Source organism: Artibeus jamaicensis, unplaced genomic scaffold, assembly GCF_021234435.1.
Source record: "Artibeus jamaicensis isolate MK-2021 breed Jamaican fruit bat unplaced genomic scaffold, CSHL_Jam_final scaffold_847, whole genome shotgun sequence".
NCBI lineage: Eukaryota > Metazoa > Chordata > Mammalia > Chiroptera > Phyllostomidae > Artibeus > Artibeus jamaicensis.
This window is the reverse complement of record NW_026522057.1, coordinates 18,738,440-18,757,964: the sequence shown is the minus strand read 5'-3', so window position 1 is coordinate 18,757,964 and position 19,525 is coordinate 18,738,440. Positions and strand designations below refer to the sequence as shown.

The window sequence follows — 19,525 nt, the reverse complement described above, 5'->3', positions numbered from 1 at the left end:
CCGCCCCCTCCCCTAACTCCCGCAGACGTTGGAGATGTACTCCCCGCGGCGGCGGGCGCATGCGCGTTCCCAGGAGCCTTTGCGCCTTCCGCGCCTCTGGGCAGATAGGCGGAGGAAAGGGAAGCCGTCGTCAGGGACAGGCTTTCCACGTCCCCATTGACGCTGCTGAGGAAGCAGTCTCAGCACCTCTCCAGGGTAGTGTCTGCGTACCACTACTCTAACGAGGCGCCTGGAGTGCAGAAGGATTCTTATTCTCGCCCTCTGGGCCTTCCCCTTTAACCTGGAGTCACGCGAGAGGCTACTCAACGCACACCATAGGTCCGCTGAACTGCGGGGTGGGACCTGAATCCGGGTCACCAGAAAAACCAGCCTCTGCTCTCTAGAGGATTTAACTTGAACCTGGACCGGTTCCGACTCCTTTTCCGAGCCCTCCTGACGTCACGGGACGTTCTGGGCCTTTCCTGGACTAGAACGGGACTTCGGGTCCCAGCGTGCTTTGCGCGCTGCCACTCATTGGATTCGAGACATCTTGGGATTTGTAGTCTTTGAGGTAGGGGGCGGGGCGTGGTGTGCCGTGGAGTGTGCAAAGGCGCAGGGGTGGGGCGCGGTTTTTCTAGCTGGGAGGGTCAACTTTGCAAGCAGCCTGACTCTAACTACTGTTGTTGTATATGATGATTTCCTAATTCTTCCTTGAAGCTCTTCTCTAGCTCTCATGTTTAAAAACAGTTCATAAACATAAAATAAAATAAAAACAGTTCATTTTTGCAACTTTGCCCCAGGATATAGAGTAGCCTCATCAGAATGTTTTGCAGACTGTGAAGAGCAGTGCTGGTGTGAAGATTTTGAGAACTTTACATTTGAATGAGAGCTCTGGGGACGTCTAAGCCCTAATTTCTGACTCAGAAGTTGACTCAGAAGTCTTACTCTTGGTCTGGGTGCTAACCTGTGCTAGTCATTAGACATTCCCTGAAGGCGTGATGAAAATAAAACATGGCCCCTGCCATCGGAGGTGGTAAGGTGAGGGCGGTAGAAACAGAAAGTAAGGCCCCAGCCTTGGAAGATTTGGAGTCCTGGGAAGGGTTCCTTCCCAGAAGCAGTAACTCTTAAGCCCACCTTTAAAAGAGTAGAATTTAGCCAGGATGGAAGAAAAGCTCCTTTGCAGATAAAAGGATCAGCAAGGAGCAAAGGCACACAAGATAGAAGCTTCCTCCCCCTTGAGCCACAAACTCTGGAACTTGGAGAGGTGAGAGATGAGGCTTGAGAGCCAGGCCAAGATTGCGTTTATCTGAAGGACTCAGAAAGGTTTAAAACTGGTGAATGATATACTCGAGATCTGCATTTTTGTCTATTTCTCTTAGCTTTCTCCCTCTGAATCAAGGTTAGGAAGTAATTCAGGCCAGATACAATGAAGGCCTGAACTGGGGGGGGGGTGTAATAAGTATGGAGTAAGGAGCCAAATTTGAAAGATACTTAGGCCATAGAATTGTGAATTTGGTGATTTGGTCTGATCAATGTCTGTTAACCTTTCTGCTATTTGACTTTCAAGTCTGGGTCATGGCCCCTTCCTGGGTGTTTATATCTTGCTGTGTCACCAGGGCCCCACTTAGCACATGATGAAACAATATTATTAACCTTGTGCTGTCAGCGCTATATGCCAGTTTTCTAAAGGGTAATTAAATGAATAGTTTCTGTTGTTAAAAAAACAACAAACCCAAAATGGAGTCACTTTTGGTAAGCCCCACCAAGACTTACTACAGACATACCTGATTTTATTGCGCTTTACTTTATTACAATCACAGATGTTGAGTTTTTTTACAAATCAAAGGCAAGATCCTGCAGCAAAAAGATTACAGCTCTCTAGATTGTAGTGGTCTGGAATCAAACCCTCAATTTCTCCATGATAATGCCTGTTCCTCCAGTTTCAACCTATTCCGGGAATGGAATTTTAAACCAATCAGTCTGGAATGTCTTGGTCAACCTTAGTGAGGTAATCTGCCTGTTGAGACCTCCGGCCTTTTCCTCAGGGAAGGTAACCCAGCCTGAAATAACCCACTCTTAACTCCCTTGTCCCACCCCCCTGCCTATACAGGCAAACCTCTCTTTGTTGTGCTACACTTGACAGCACTTCAAAGAAGTTTCATTCTCTTACAAATTGGAGGCAAAATACTCCACTAGCAGAAAGATTATGACCGACTTCATTGTGATACATGCTTTAATGCAATGGTCTGGAACCAAACCTGCATTATCTCTGAGGTATGCCTTCAAAACCCTCCACTTTGTACAACTATTCAGAGCTCCCTTCTAGTTGTTAGGTAGGATGTTTTATAATGCCAATTAGATTTGCTCAACTGAATTTTGTTTTTTAACAATACCAAGTGAGTTAGAAATACAGAAGAAGGTGCAGGTTTAGGAGGTAGATGGTGGATTCCAGGTGCATCAGGGACATCCATGTCAGAACAGCAGACACGAGTCTGAGTCTTGGGGGCTTTCTTGTTCCTGTATCATGAATTTTTCAGTCTCTCCTGGATCATTCCTACCAGCATTCAAGTATGCTATAGTATCTCCCAGTTTAACAAACCCCTTTCTTGACTCCCACATTCCCCTCCAGCTACTGTTTCATTTCTGTTCCCCATTATAGAAACTGGGAAGAGCTGTCTAATCCAGTTCCCCTCCTTAAACCCACTTCAAATCAAGCCCTTATCTCTACCACACCCCAAACCATTCATATTAAAGTCACCACTGACCTCCACATTGTTAAGTCTAATGCTAAGCTCACACTATTTTACTTGACCTATCCACAGAATTTGACCTAGGTATTCACCGTCTTCTGTCTTCTTTTAACTTGTGTGACACAACACTCTCCTGGGTTTCCCACTGCTCACTAGCCATTCTTTTTCAGTGCCCTTTGCTGGTTCTTTCTTATCTTATCTGCAAACTTGAGTAGCCTAGGGTTGGACCTCTTCACTAATTACAGTCACTCCCTGCGTGATCTGATCTCCCACGGCTTTAAATACTAGTAGTGTATTGATAACGTCCAAATTCATACCTCCAGACCTGCCTTTGCCCCTAAAATGCCAGACTTCTATGTCCTATTGCTTACCCAGCATCTCCAGTGTGCTATAGCTGTCTCACACCTCACCGGTCTAAACTGTATCCTTATTCTACCACCAATTTCCACTCCCCACCCCCACCCTAGCTGGCCACAGCCAATTATCCTATAATCCCTCCCATCTCAGCAGAAGGCTACTCCATCCTTCCAGAAATCTTACAACTTGAACTTTTTCTCTTACATCGCCATCCAGTCCTTCCACAAATCCTGTCACCTGTGCCTTCAAAACATACACAGAAAGCGACCACTGTGCAGTGGCCGTTACCACCTGGTCCTCACCTGGGTTGTTGCAAAGGCTTCCTAGCTGGTCTCCCTGTTTCGGCTTTGCAAAGCACTTTTGACACATTCATTCACAGCACCTTGTCCATACACTGCTCAAATTTTTATGTGTGTTTCAGTTGTGTTTTTACCTTTCTTGAAATAATAAAGCATAATATGCTGAATATGTTGTGTGTGTTCTTCCATCTTCAGTATTAAAATAGCTACACAAAAGCTCACCAATTTTGATAAGTTTTTTTTAAAAAATTATTTAGAGAGAGGGGAAGGGAGGAAGAGAGGGAGAGAAATGCCAATGTGTGAGATACATTGATAGTTTGCCTCTAGCATGCCCCCAACTGGGGGCCTGGCCCACAAACCAGGCATGTGCCCTGACTGGGAATCGAATTGGCAACCTCTTGGTTTGGAGGCTGGCATTCAATCGAAAGAGCCACACTAGCCAGGGCAATGTTTTGTTTTGAATGCACGCTGATACGACAGCTGCCACAATACAATCAAACAAAATTGTTTCAAATGAAGTTAAAGACAACTTAGCACTACTAGAGCCATCTTATGGGAAAAACCAAACGAACTTTTTGGCCAGCCCGATATAAGGAGAATCAAAGAAGTGAGAGTATCTCAGAAGCTTAGGGAGGAAAGTCAAGAAGATGGGAATGGTCAGCAATGTTAAATGCTACCCTATTTTCTCTCCCGTAGCTTGGCTCCCTTCACAGTAAAATTATTGAGAGAATTATCTACTCCCAGCACTGTCCATTGGAAATATATTATGAGTTACAGGTAATTTAAAATTTTCTGGTAGCCACATTTTAAAAAGTAAAGAGAAACAGGTGAAATTTATTTTAATATATTTAACCCAATATATCCAAAATGTTTACATTTCTATATGAAAGCAGTATTTGGGGTTTTTTTTTAGATTTTATTTATTTCTGGAAAGAGGGGAAGGGAGAGAGAAAGAGGGAGAGAAATACTGACATGAGAGAGAAACATGGATCGGTTGCCTCTAGTAGGCGCCCTCCCTGGGACCAAACCTGCAACCCAGGCGTGTGCCCTGATCACGAATTGAACCAGCGACCTTTCAAACCAACTGAGCCATACCGGTCAGGTCTGAGATCAGCATTTTAAATGTGTGAATGAAGGATTCTACCTTTTCTCGTGCAACATTTTGGAAATCTGATGTACATTTTACACTTGCAGCTCATCTCAGTTCAGACTCACTACACGTGGTGAGTGGCTCCAGCAGTGGGCAGCCAAGTGTGTACTCTGCAGACTTCCTCATCTGTTCTCCCTGCAGCCAGCTCCAGTCTGGCCTATGATCTTATCCCTCCTTTACAGCTGCTTTTATCAAAAGTTCCAGGGGCCCCACATTATCAAAACCAGGGCTCTGTCCTTAGCTCTCTGCAGTCACCAACACAGATGATCTCTCTTGCCACCTGGAAATGTCCTTCCCCTTGTTTCTGGGCAGTATCCTCTCCTGGTTTTCCACATCCCCCAGTGGCTGCCACTTCTCAGTCGTCTTTGTCCCCTCCTCCTCTTCTATTTGGTTTCTAAGTGCTGTTGTAAAGGAAAAACTCATTACTATGTGTCTCCTCTATTCTCAATACGCCAATACTACTTCTGATACCCAGATGTGTGAGTTTTCCACTCATCAAGCAATTCTGTGATACCACTGGGTGTCCTACAATTTAACTCAATTCTGATACTGCCTACCTGGATGAAGCATCAGATCACACAGGTTAAGGCTTCAGTCTTACAAGACTGCACATACACACCCTTCAGACATCAGTTGCAAGTTCAGGTTCTCACCTGTGTTTCGGACCAACTTGCCAGTAGCTGTAAATTGGAGGTTCCCACGACCCTTCCCCCCACCTGAGGTTACATTAATTTGCTAGCGTGGCTCACAGAACTCAGGAAACCATTTTAACTGCTAATTATCAATTTACTGTGAAACGATGAAACTCAGGCCCTGACTGGTAGGGCTCAGTTGGTTGGGTGTCTCCAGCAAAGTGAAAGACCACCAGGGGGACGGGGTGTAAGGGAGATAAATGGAAATGGAAATAAGTAAGTACATAAATAAAACCAGTTTAAATTTAAAAAAGAAAGGAAGAAAGGTTGCCAGTTTGATTCATGGTCAGGGCTCATGGGCCAGTCCCTGGCTGGGAACCAATTGATGTTTCTCACATCGATGATTGTCTCCCTCTCTTTCTTCCTCCCTTCTCCCTCTCTAAAAATAAATAAATCAATAAATTTTTAAAATATTTTATTTATTTATTTATTTATGTATGTATGTATTTATTTTTAGAGAGAGGGAAAAGGAAGGAGAAAGAGTTAGAGAAACATCAATGTGTGGTTGCCTCTCACGTGGCCCCTACTGCAGACCTGGCCTGCAACCCAGGCATGTGCCCTGACTGGGAATCAAACTGGCGACCCTTTGGTTTGCAGCCCGTGCTCAATCCACTGAGCTACACCAACTAGGGCAAATAAAATGTTTTTAAAATGATGAAATTCAGGAACAGCCAGATGAAAGAGATGCATTGGGCAAGGCACGCAAGAAGAGAGAGTTTCCAAACTGTTTCTGGGAGCACTACCTCCACGCCACAGCTCACCCACCAGGAAGCTCTCTGAGTCTTGTCCTTTTGGGTTTTTACGGAGTCTTCAGTACATAGGAATAATTGATTAAATCATTGGCCATTGGTAATTGAACTCGATTTCCAGCCCTTTAACCTTCCCTCCGCAGAGGTAGCGCTAAGGCTAAAAGTTCCAGTTCTCTAACCATGATTAGTTCTAGCAACCAGCCGTTCCATCCTTACGTTACCTAGGGGGCTTTCCTAAAGTTAACTCTAACATAAACTGGTGTGATTAAAGGGGGCTTGTTATGACCCTGGCCAGTGTGGCTCAGTCAGTTGAAGCATTGTTTTGTAGATCAAAGGTCCAGGGGTTTGACTCCTGGTCAGGGCACATGCCTGGATTGCAGGTTTGGTTCCCAACCAGGGCATGCAAAAGGCAGCCAATCAATGTTTCTCACATTGCTGTTTCTCTCCTTCTCTTCCCCTGTGTCTGGAATCAGTGGGCCTGTCCTCAGGTGAGGCTAATAAACAAATAAATAAATAATAAGGGGCTAATTATGAATAGAAAAAGACACCTTTAGCATTCTAAGCACTTTGGAAATTCCAAGGTTCTTAGGAACTCTGTGGTAGGAATGGAAGACCAAATATACAGGGTCCAGCACAAATAACGCCCCCGTTTCATTACAAAATCATAAGCATGTAATTCTGTAACATAACAATAATACACTCAAGCACACCATATGACATTTTAGGTGAAATGTTCAAATTAAAACTGTAAATTATTGCCCTGGCTAGTGTAGTTCAGTGGATTGAATGACAGCCTGTGAACCAAAGGGTCACTGGTTTGATTCCCAGTTGAGGCATATGCCTAGGTGGCAGTCTGTCCTCAGTAGGGGACACACGAGAGGCAACCACACATTGATGTTCTCTTCTTCTCTTTCTCCCTCTCTTCCCCTCTGTCTATAAAAATAAATAAAATCTTTAAAAACAAATTTAAAAAACAATAAATTATTATAACCAAATTATTACCCTACCAACCACACTCAAGCAGGCATTGCTTTGCTGGACCCTATATATTTCGCATACATCATGATATCACAGATGGAATTCTTCTAGACTTTATCCTGGACACACTTTTATTTTTTTAATTTTTATTTATTTTTTAAAGATTTTATTTATTTATCTTTAGAGGGGAAGGGAAGGAGAGAGGGAGAGAAACATCAATGTATGGTCGTCTATCGTGCATCCCCTGCTGGGAACCGGCCCACAACCCAGGCACGTGCCCCAACCTGGAATTGAACCTCGATCCTTTGGTTCACAGGCCTGTGCCCAATCCACTGAGCTACACCAGCCAGGGCGAGACACACTTTTATACCAGTCAATAAAAAAAGAAACAAACAAGTATAAGATGCCAAAAAAAGCATTTGACAAAAACCAGCACCCATTTATGATAAAAACTCTCAGCAAAGTGGAATAGAGAAGACATACCTCAACACAGTAAAGGCCATATATGACAACCCACAGCTAGCGTCCTACTCACCAGGGAAAAACGCAGTGCTTCCCTTATGATCAGGAACCAGACAGGGATGTCACTTTCACCATCTTACTGAGTATAGCACTGGAAGTCGTAGCCACAGCAGGCAGACAAGAAGAAAGCAAAGACATCAAAATTGGAAAGGCGGTAGCAAAACTCATTATTTGCAGATGATATGATACTGTATATAGAGAACCCTACAGATGCCACCAAAAATTACTAGAACTGATAAACTCAGTAAAGTAGCAAGACAAAATTAATGTTCAGAAATTGGTTGCACTTTAAACACTAATAATTTACTCCCAGAAGGGGAAACTAAGAATCTCATTTACAATTGCAGCAATAAAATAAAATAAAATAAAATAAAATAAAATAAAATAAAATAAAATAAAATAAAATAAAATAAAATAAAATAAAATAAAATAAAATAAATAAAATATAAAATAAATAAAATATAAAATAAAATAAATAAAATAAAAAATAAAATAAATAAATAAATAAAATAAAATATAAAATAAATAAAATACCTCGGAATAAATTTAACCAAGGAGGTTAAATACTTGTATGTGGGAATACAAGACCTCGAAGAAAGAAACTGAAGAAAATACAAATAAATGAAGTGTATTCCAAGTTCAAGGATAAAAAGAACTAGCATAATTAAAATGTTTATACTACTCAAAGCAATCTGTAGATTCAATGCAATTCTTATCAAATACCAATGGTGTATTTCACAGAACTAGAACAAATAATCCAAAAATTTATATGGAGCCGCGAAAGACCCTGAATAGCTACAGCTATCTCAAGAGAAAAAAACAAAATTGGCAGCATCACACTACCGGATATCAACTATACTACAGGACTATAGTGATTAAAACAGTATGGTACTAGAATTAAAAAACAGGCATATAGCTCAATGGAACAGAATAAAGACCCCAGAAATAAACCCATGTCTATATGGTCAACTAATATTTGACAAAGGAGGCAAAAACATACAATGGGGTAAAGAATCTATTCAATAAATGGTGTTGGGAAAATTGGACAGATACACTAAAAAAAATTAAACTAGGTCACCTTCTTATACCATATACAAGAATAAATTTAAAATGAATTAAAGATTTAAATATGAGACTCCAAACAATAAAACTCCTAGAACAAAACATAGGCAGTAAAATCTTGGACATTTCTCCTCCCAATATTTTTTTTCTGATAGATCTTCTCTGGCAATGGAAACAAGAAAAATAATAAACAAATGGGACTACATCAAACTAAAAAGATTTTTTGCACAGCAAAGGAAACTATCAACAAAATGAAAAGGCAGCATAATGAACAGAAGAAGGCACACACCAAGGATACATCTGATGAGGGGTTAATATCCAAAGTTCACTAAGAATTCACAGAACTCAACACCAAGAAAACAAACAGTCCAATGTAAAAATGGGCAGGGGACCTGAATAGACACTTCTCCAAAGAGGACATACAGATGGCGAATAGACATATGAAAAGATGCTCAAGGGCACTAATCACCAGAGAAATGCAAATTAAAACCACAGTGCTATATCACCTCACACCTGTCAGAATAGCTATCATCAGTAAACAACGAACAGTGTTGGCAAAGATACGGGGGAAAAGGGAAGCCTTATGCACTGCTGGTGGGAATTCCCTCATCCAAGGGAATGCGGACAGGTGCAGCCACTACGGAAAACAATAGGAAGGTTTCTCAAAGGATTCAAAATGAACTGCCAGCCATTTCACTTCTGAGATTTATCTGAAGAAACCCAAAACACTACTTCGTAAAACTATATGTACCCTATGTTCATTGCAGAATTATTTAGAATAGCCCAGATATGGAAGCAACCCAAGTGCCCATCCACAGATGAGTGGATAATATAATAAAAGTGGTGGTATACTGGAACCTAATGAACAAAATAAACTAACAAGAAAAAAGGAACCAGAGACATGGAAACATGAAACAGACTGACAGCTGTAGGAGGATGTGGGGGGAATGGTGGAAGGAAGGGGAAGAGATTAGTCAAAAAACACGTATGAATGGCCCATGGACATGGACAATGGAGAGGAGACTGATCGTGGACTAGAGGGGTGGGCTGGGCGGAGAGGGTCAAAAGGGAAAAAACTGGGACAACTGTAATAGAATAAGCAATAAAATAAAAGTGGTGGTACATATGTACAATGGAATACTATTCCATAAAAAAAAAAAATGAAATCTACCATTTGTGACAGCTAGGATGAACCTAGAAGGTATTATGCTAAGAGAAATAAGTCAGTCAGAGAAAGACAAACACCATATGATTTCACTTATATGTGGAATCTAAAGAACAATGTAAGTGAACAAACAAAACAGAAACAGACTCAGAGAACAGACTGATGGTCGCCAGGGGGGAGAGGGTTAGGGGCTTGGGTGAAAAAGGTGAAGGATTGAGAAGTACAGATTGGTAGTTACAGAACAGTCATGGGGATGTAAAGTGCAGCCTGGGGGATCTAGTCAGTAATGTTATGCTAACTGTGTATGGTGCCGGTGGGCACTGGAAATATTGTGGGGATCACTCTGTAAAGCCAGCGATTGTCTGCCTCAAACTAATACAAAATAATTGAATGTAAAAGAAATATGTATGCTTTGATGAAATAAAAATAAATTAAACAAAGAAATAAGTATAAATATAAATTAGACCACGTCACTTCGTTTTGGCATCCTTTTGCACTTTAAATAAAATTTAAACTTTTCATGACCCACAGGGCTATAGTAGGCAGGATAATGTCTCCCCCAAAAGGATGTTGCTATAGATTGAATGTTTTTTCCCCTTAAAGTTCATAGGTTAAACCCTAATGCCCAATGTCATGGTATTTGGAGGCGGGACCTTTGGGGTGATAGGTTATGAGGATGTGGTGCTCGTGAATAGGATTAGTGCCCTCATAAAAGATTCCAGAGAACTCCCTGGACCCTTCCACCATGTGAGGACACAGTCCAAAGACGAGAAGACAGGTGTCTATGTGAACCAAGATGTGAAATCTGCCAGGGCCTTGATCTTGAACTTCCCCACCTCCAGCACTGCGAGAAATAAATTAATGTGTTTCCAAGCCACCCAGCCTATGGTATTTTTATTACAACCAGCCCAGATGGAATAAGACAGATGACCATGTCTTAATTCCCCAAACCTGTGAATATGCTACCTTGTGTGGCAAAAGGGACTTTGCAGTGAGGTTAGGTTAAAGATGTTGACGTGGAGAGATTATCCTGGATCTCCTGCCTGGGCCTGATGAATTTACAAGGGAGGCATGAAAGCCAGAGTCAGAGGAGATGCTCCACAGCTGACTTTGAAGGCAGCAGGAAGCTTTGAGCAGTGGCAGTATCGTAGCCAATGAGGTTCATCCAAGGCTCGATTATTGCTAATTGAAGGCAGAAGGAGCCACGAGGAAGGCAGGCAGCTTTCAGAAGCTGACCGAGGCAGGAAAGTGATTCTCCCTTACAGCCTCCAACAGGAATGCAGCCCTGCCAACATTTTGATCTGGGCTCACTGACACCCATTTTAAACTTCTGACTTCCAGAATTAGAGATTGTTTTTAAGCCACTAAATGTGTGGTAATTTGTCACGGACCCTTTACAACCTGGCTACGCCTAACTCCAAACTCTCATTAGTATTGTTCCCTGTTCACTGTGCTTGAGCCACTGTATCTAGTACTTTCCTGCCTCAGGGCCCTTAGCAAGTGCTATTCCCTCGGCTAATCAGGCTTTCCCCCAGATAGCTGGCGCTCTGGGATCGCAGCTCAAATGTCACCTCCACAGAGAAAGCCTCTCTGATCGGTCTGTCAGGAGCAGATGCCCCCTCCCACCCCCATGATCACATTCCTGGTTATTTCTCTCAACGCTCCATCCGAAGTGACTGTGCTCATTTCACGCTTCCTCCTACAGTGTTAGCTCCTTGAGTAGCACAACCTGGCTGCCTTGCTCCTTGCCGTGTTCCCAGCGCCAGAACAGTGTACACAGTAAGTGCTCAAGACATGCTTGCTAAATGAATGAATGTGAATGCGCATCAGTCTGATTAAAGATTAATATTCTAAGTCCGGACGTGGTTAGGAGTAGAATCTTTTTCCTGGATGAGCAAGGCTTGAAACCGAGATAGAGTCATAAAGTATGTATAAAGCACAAGCAGTTTTTAAATATCATCATCTATTTTTCCAAGACCCAGTGGCAAACAAGGGGAAAAATCCCAAGCCAAAAATGCAGGGTTGAACTGGCTCACTACCTGGGGAGGGTGGGTGGAGCCAGGGCGGCCTCATCCATGCAGTACCATTCACGTGGACACGGTGGATGCTGTATTGACATTCCTCCCTGCCCCCGCTATGGATCAGCACATACTCAACAGCTGAGTTTCCCTTTGACAGACACAGTACGGACTGGTACACCCGGGGGTTATTTACCGACAAGAATGGAGGAGGCAGGAGCTAAGACCCATGGCGAACGATGTTATATTCACTCCGCTGACTTTAATGTAGTAACATGGGAACTGACCAGAGGTAGCCTTTTGAGAATTGCTTGCATTCATTATAGAATGATTCAATGCAATAAGGATGACCCAATATATTAATATCCTATCCACTTAAAACAAATCTTTCTATTAATATACCAGTCACATGTGCACATACTCATAGTGGTTGGGGTGAAAGGCCATGATGCCTTAACTTCTAGGTGGCGACTTTGATGGTCCATTTGTCCCCTTCTCACTGCAAATGTTCCTTCTCTTTCTCCTCAGTCACCACCGAGACCGTAACTGGGGATGGATCTGGCACGACCCTCTGGCTGCAGACTGGCCCTTGGGTATTAGGAGAGTGAAGGACTGCACGCCCTCCTGCTGCATCAGCATTAGGGGTCTTACTATGGAGAGCTCCCGTTCTGTGTGTGTTCATTTCCTATGGATGCCATAACGAATTACTACAAACTGGGTAGCTCACAACAACAGAAATGTCTTATTTCACAGTTCTGGAATCTGGGAGTCCAGAACGAAGGTTTCCACGGGCCATGCTCCCCATGAAGGCTCTCACAAAGGATTCTGCTTTGCCTTTTTCTGCTTCAGGTGGCTCTCCATGTTCCCTGGCTCATGGCTGCATAACTCCATTCTCTACCTCTGTCTTCACAGGGTCTTCCTTCCTCTGTATATATCTTGGGGTGCCCTCTCCTCTTCTTATGAGGAGGGCACCAGTCATTAGACTTGGGGCCCACCCTGATCCAGTAGGACCTCATCTTAATTTATTACATCTGGAAACACATTATTTCCAAATAGTCTCTCTCTGAGATTCTGAGCGGGCATGAATTCTGGGTGGACACCAGCCAACCCACCACACTGTGAGCAATTGCTGTCTGTGTGTTGCTGTTCACACTCTCATTCTGATTGGTTAGAGGCTATCTCGCAAGCCCTAATGTGTTGCCCCTTGATCCAATTGCTGCACACCTTGGCTCTTGCTGCCTCACCCACTGGACTGTGGATTTTACGGGAGTGTAAATGAGAGACAACCCTAGTACTTTGACACTGCTAAGACGTGAGCTGGCCCTCACTGGGGTGCAGGCAGCCCTCAGTAGCTGGAATCAATAAGATGCTGTCACCAGAACTGGGGCCTCACTCAGAAACACGTGCGCTCTACAATCTACCCTGACCGACTGAGTTACACTTAGGCTTTATAACCACAAAGCTGAGTCAGTATTATCTGAATCATAGCAAAGAAGGCATATCCTTAAGTATCTGATGATGTTGCAACATGTCCCATCACTGAGGTCATACCTCAGTGTCATGTGTCATGGTCACAAACGCCCATGGCACAGCGTCTTACCAAGCCAGGAGGAGACGGAGCTGCAGCCATTGCTATTATTGCTGTAATTATTGCAGGTTTCTCTTTAGCTTACCATGGCTACGTGCAAGTTTATCCTTCTGCCTGGAACACTGACGGCCCTCTCTTCACCTGGTTAGGTCGTTCTCAGACCTCAGGTTTCAGCTCCAACGATTCTTTTTCCGAGAGGCTGACTGATCCCCTACTTCATCTCTGTGCCTCAACTTCTTCATCTGTGAAATGGGAATAACAGTAGGATCCACTTTATGGCACCACTGAAGGGTAAATGAGCTGATACATGAAAACAGTCCCTAGCAAGTTGAAAGCACCCAATACATTATTTGTGATTAATGCAATCCTTAATGATAATTTTAACAGTAATTATCATGTGTTCATTTTATTAATGCTTGTTAATTTTATTATTCTCTGACTTCTCGGCTGTAGAGAAGGCTGGGTTATGCCCTCTCCATCCCCACAGCCTCGGCTCTCATAACACTGAATTGTACTTTTGCTTTGCTTGTCTGCTAGTCTCTGGGCTGTTTGAGAGCGGAGGGGTGACATTACCTTTATACTCCAGCTCCTGAGGCGGGGCCGGGCACTTTAGGACTCAAGGTCAAAGTGGGATGACACCGTGAGAAGAGAATGGGGTCTGCAGCCCCATGGAAACAAGCGGTCCTCCTTCGAACAGGCCCCCCAGTCCCTCTGGACTTTGGCCTTCCCTCTGAGGAAGAAGAGGATCGGACCTGCCTCAGGGCTGGCCCCCTGAGTGAAGGAGTTATGCTGCCACAGTGAGCACTTTAAGTGAAAACATTCAAAGCATCAGGCTCGGAACTGGTGTCCGTGAATACTATTCAGTAGTAGCTTCCCGAACTGTAAGTTGCCTGAAAGAACGTGACGGATGAGATGTGATGTCCTCGATCCAGGAGCATCAGCCCAAATCCAAGACTCAAAGAAGGCCTAAGCATTCATCTGGAACTAATGTGGGTATGCTGTGATTTAAAAAGAACAAGAAAACAAGGTCTGAGGGAGAAAAGCCCTGAGAGATAATCCACCTCCTGACCCCTTGTACAGAATATTAAGGGCATGTTGGTGGGGTGGGGTGATGGTCCATCTCTACGGATACCTGAACATGCAGCCTTGGGACAGAGCCTCAGTCCTGAGATGCTGACGGTTCTCGGCCTCTTGGTGAGCTGCCACCATCCGGGCATGTAAGCTGAGGGGCATCCTGCAGGGGCTGTATCTAGGATGCTCGGCAGAGCTCCTCATCCTCCTATTACTGGCTTTGACTGCCCCCTAGTGGACATTTCCCCCTCCAGAACCTTGGGTACTAGCTGAATTCTCCAGGGGCAGGGTTAGGGCACTGCCCAAGTCCCTTCCTTGTCTTCTCCTCTTCTCTTCTATGCTCACTCGCATGGCAGTATCACCCCATCTTGTGGCTTTACATGCCACCCATGTACTGACTACTTCCAGTACATGGAAATCACATCTCCAGCCCACACTTCCCCCCCTGAACTCAAGACCTGGAGATCCAACCACCGCTTGTCTTCTCCACTGGAACGTCTGTCTAATAGGCATCTTGATCTGAATGTGTCCCAAACTGAGCTCTTTATTACCTATCCCCCAACCCTGCTGCTATCCCAAGGGTCTCCCCATCCCAGTTATGGCAATAACATCCTTCCAGATGCTCGGGTGAAAAACAGGGTGCCATCCTTGACTCACCTCTTTCTTTCACACCCCGAGTCTAATCTGCTGGCAAATAAATCCTATTGGCTGTACCTTCAAAATATGTCCAGAATCTGACCACCTCTTGCTATCCTGGTCCAGGCCACCATCATTTCTAGACTTGTTGATAGTCTTCTATCTGGTCCTGAGGCATCTGGCCTTGTCCAGTGGTTCTCACTTCAGAGAAAACTCAAAGTCCTCACACTGACCTCCAGGGCCCTATGTGATCTGACTCCTCTAGCAGTCTCCGCATTGCTGCATTCACGCTGCACTGGCACTGTCTGTGCCAGGCATACTCCTGCCTCAGGGCCTTTGCACTTGCTATCCCTCTGCCTAACACATACTTCCTTCAAATAATTGCATGGCTGACTCCTTCACTTCCTTTATATTTTTACTCAAAAGACCCTCTTCCTCAAGATCCCCTAACCCCTTGGCTATCTTATCAAAATTTCAACATCTCTCTGATACTCCATATCTCCCAGCAGTGCTTCATGTATTTTCTTCTTAATATTTATCACTATTCAATACACCATTCATTTCACTCATTTATTCTACACTGGAACATAAGTTCCACAAGGATAGAGTTTCATTTACTTTATCTCCCAAAATATCTCTAGTGCCTAAACAGAGGCTAGTAGTATTTGAAAAATGAATTTATATCCTTCTTTCAACTTATTCTTCCCAATAACCCAATAAGATACTTTAGTGTTGCCCCTATTTTATAGATGAGAAAATTAGGGCACAGAGAAGTTCAATCACTTGCCCAATGCAGCTAGGAAATGAAACCTGGGGGAGTATTATTCTTCCCTTCCCTCACTAAACTTCTGTATTATCATCACCTGAACTCAGACGTCTCATCATTCTAATGAAGCTCATAGGAGTGCCCTTTTGACCCTGCCCAGCGCGGCTCGGTTGGTTGAATATCATCCGCAAAGCAAATGTCGCCAGTTGGATTCCTGGTCAAGGCAAAGGCCTGGGTTGCGGGCACGGTCCCCAGTGGGTGTGTGCGAGAGGCAACGTATCAACGTTTCTCTTGCACATTATCGTTTCTCTCTCTTTCTCCCTTCCTCCCCTCTCTCTAAAATAAATAAATAAAATCTAAGAAAAAAAGAGCGCCTTCTTTGTAGGGTCATTGTGAGGCTTAAGTGTGACCAGCATGTGACAAGCTTGCACCAGTGCCTGGAATGTTGTAAACACTTAAGAAACGGTCACTAGACACATGAAAGTTTCCACAAGGAGTTTGTCCCTGGTTCAGGGAAGGGAGGGGCATTCCAGGCACAGAGCCCAGTCAGGGGCCTGGGAAGTTACTGTTCGCGCGGCTGCCATTCACAGCCACTTCTCTGTGCAGCACGTCTGAGCCACGCCGGCCTGTTCCCAGAAGCAGTTTTCCTGTGACTGCGACACGCCCTGGGCACGCTGCTCGGCTTGCAGTGCAGTTTCTGCATAGAAGCGCCTGCACGTCCGTCAGGCCCCACGCAGAGATGCCCTCCTGTGGGAAGCCATCCTGACCTCCCCAAGTACCTCAAGTTCCTATTACAGTTAAGATGGCAATTTACTTAATGATTTGTTTTCTGTTCTCTTTCTCTCTCTCTCTTTTTTTTTTGTTCATTAAAAAAATTGTAATGATTATTATTTGTTTAACATGAAGCCCCTACCAGGCTGTGAAATCCTTGAGGGCTGGTGTTGTGGGACATGAAATATAGACAATTTGAGGGCCCTCTTTATTTATTTTTAAGATTTTATTTATTTATCTGTAGAAAGAAGGGAAGGGAGGGAGAAAGAGAGGGAGAGAAACATCAATGTGTGGTTGCTTCTCACACGCCCCCAACTGGGGACCTGGCCTGCAACCCAGGCATGTGTCCTGACTGGGAATCAAAACTGTGAACCTTTGGTTTGCAGGCCTGTGCTCAATCTACTGAGCCACACTAGCCAGGGCTGAGGGCCCTTTTTAAAAATATGATATTATAAACACAAAACCGAGCTTGAAAGTGAGTATTAATTAGAATGAAAAAAATCACAACTTTACCTAACAAATGCCACAAACGGTATAAATCCAAAGTAATAACAAACTTATAAATCGACCGCCTAGCACTCCTCTGTAACACTTTGTACTTGTTTTTTGGTTGCATGCTCTTTTATCTCTTATGCAACAATAGCTGTATGGCATTTCCTAAAACAGGACTAAAAAAATAATTCAGTCTTTCCTCCCGCACAATCAGTCAAAATTAGTGTTTTTTTTATTAGTGATCATTTTAATTTTTTTCTTCACCTTTGCAATTCATTATTGGTAAGGTTATTTATACTCTTAGGGGTTGTTGTCAAACTTGGGTTAACCTCTACTGCATTTCTTACATGTGTGAGCCGTAAGATTTGGGAGGATTCTTCCAACGAGTAGCTCTGGCTTCATATATTTCAAACCTATTTCTCCTCCAATACTCTTGTACCACGGGGCCAGGCAAAATACTGATCTCTGCTCTGCACCTTCATGTCACAACACTGGGGAGGACTGCGCAGTGGGCATTAGCAGTATTCCTGGGAGGGAAGCCGTTCTGGGGCACCTGGAAATAACAAGACCAGACATGCAGGGAGATAGGACCTTGTAAGTACATACACCCCCCAGGACCTAACCCAGACCGACCTCCCTTCAGATCCCATCAACGCCTGCGGCCACCTGTCATGAAAAGCAGTGTGACAGGGAGATTCAGTGGAAGGAGACAGTGGTCTGAACCAACTGTGGTTAAAATATCTCATTTTTGCAAATTTTATAAAATTAAATAATCCCATGCAAATAATGTATCTAAAGCTTAAGCATTACGAGGTTCATGGGAAATCCATTCCTGGGGAAGGCGGAGTTGAGTGCCCTAAAGTCCCCCAAGGCCTCGCCTCGGGCATCACACACAGTAGGGCATCTAGGTCACCTCGGATGTCAGTGCTAGAAGGGAGAACATGGGACTGGTGATTTTCACCCCCCCCCCCCACCCCACGGAGCCCTGGCACTTGGCGTCCACAAGCCTTCTACTGGGGTTTCTTGAAACATGGAGCATCTCTGTTTAAATCATAATGATGATCTTAAGAGTCATCATCCAGCCCTGGCTGGTGTGGCTCAGTGGACTGAGTGCCGGCCTGCAAACTGAAAAGTTGCTGGTTCAATTCCCAGTCAGGGCACATGCCTGGATTGTGGGCTAGGTCCCTGGTTGAGGGCATGTGAGAAGCAACCTATCAATGTATCTCTCACACATCAATGTTTCTCTCCCTCTCTTTCTCCCTCCTTTCCCCTCTTTCTAAAGATAAATAAATAAAATCTAATAAAAAAGTCATCATCCAGCCAAACACTCACAGGCATTTTACAACGTGACAGACACTATTGTATGTGCCCAGCCTGTGCACCAAGTCACTTCGCCCCTACAACATGCCTGTGAAGTTGGAGCCATCATTATCCCATTTTTCAGATGAGGAAACTGAGACTTGAAAAGTTTCAGTTTTGTATAATAAGGTTCCATGTAAGAAACCTTTTGAACAAAACTTTTTCTACTTGTAAGTTTTGAAAAAGCCTGAAATGGTTCAAGCCCTTTCTTTAACACCCTGAAAAAGGGAGGTCATTGCTCAGCGCTGCGTACTTATTCGTATCTCCTGGGATATTTCCCTGAGCCAGACACTGCGCCAGGACCCAGGGGTTCGGAGATCAACAAGATAGTCATGGAATGTAACTTTAGTGGGGCCCACAGACCGTAGGTACAAGATCTAAATAAGCAAATAATTCCAGTGAGTGCTGATATAGTGCAGCTGGGGAGATGTGATTGGGTGACGAGGATGGAGGGAGCTAATTCAGAGTGAGAGGTGCCCAGGGAAGTATGGTCTGAGGAGGTGATACGTGACCTGAGGCCTGAATGACATGAAGAAGCCAGCCATGGAACCCTATGGGACAAAGGCGCTCCAGGTGGAGTGAGTCGGCCCGCGGCAGGACTCGGGCGGGAATGCTTTGTAACAGAGCTGCCTCCTGGGCCGGTGCCCCTTCGCCACCTGCAGCCTCTCCAGGTCCTCCCAGAGGTTCCAGCAGTGTCCTGGGCCTTCTCTTAAGCTCGGTCCCTAGGGTGCCCACTCATCCTAGCAGTAACATTGCAGGGGTGAGGGGCGGGGCTGTGGGTCCCAGAAACCCTGTGGCTGAACAGGATCTGAGTGTCCTGGTTCCTGTCTGGCAGGGGGTAAGGAGACATCCTCCCTGCCTTCTCTCCCCGGCTCTGGCCCCAGCCCCCAATCCCCATGACAACTTCAGACACAGTCCTGATCTGAAGGAGGATCTGGAATGCGGAGCACAAAGATCACCGTGAAGAGACCAGAGGAGCTGGTGGACTTGCCGCTCCTTGTGCCTCGTCTCCCATCAGCCTCCCCACTGGCCTGGCCAGGCCCCCATGCCCTGGTTTCCCCAGAGACCCCAAACTGAAGGTTCTGCAGGTCTGCCCTGTCGCTGCACACAGCAAGGCCTGG

The 19,525-nt window shown here is 44.5% G+C and overlaps 1 long non-coding RNA gene and 1 pseudogene across 1 annotated transcript; both read left to right on the top strand.

The window, feature by feature from the left end:
- Positions 1–36: 36 nt before the first annotated feature.
- LOC119042170 (uncharacterized) lies at positions 37–15,223 on the top strand. The gene is made up of 3 exons (XR_005081168.2): positions 37–550; positions 11,409–11,482; positions 12,250–15,223. It is a non-coding gene; the product is annotated as an uncharacterized LOC119042170 (long non-coding RNA).
- Positions 10,829–10,895, top strand: LOC119042280 (uncharacterized; annotated as a pseudogene).
- Positions 15,224–19,525: the final 4,302 nt, after the last annotated feature.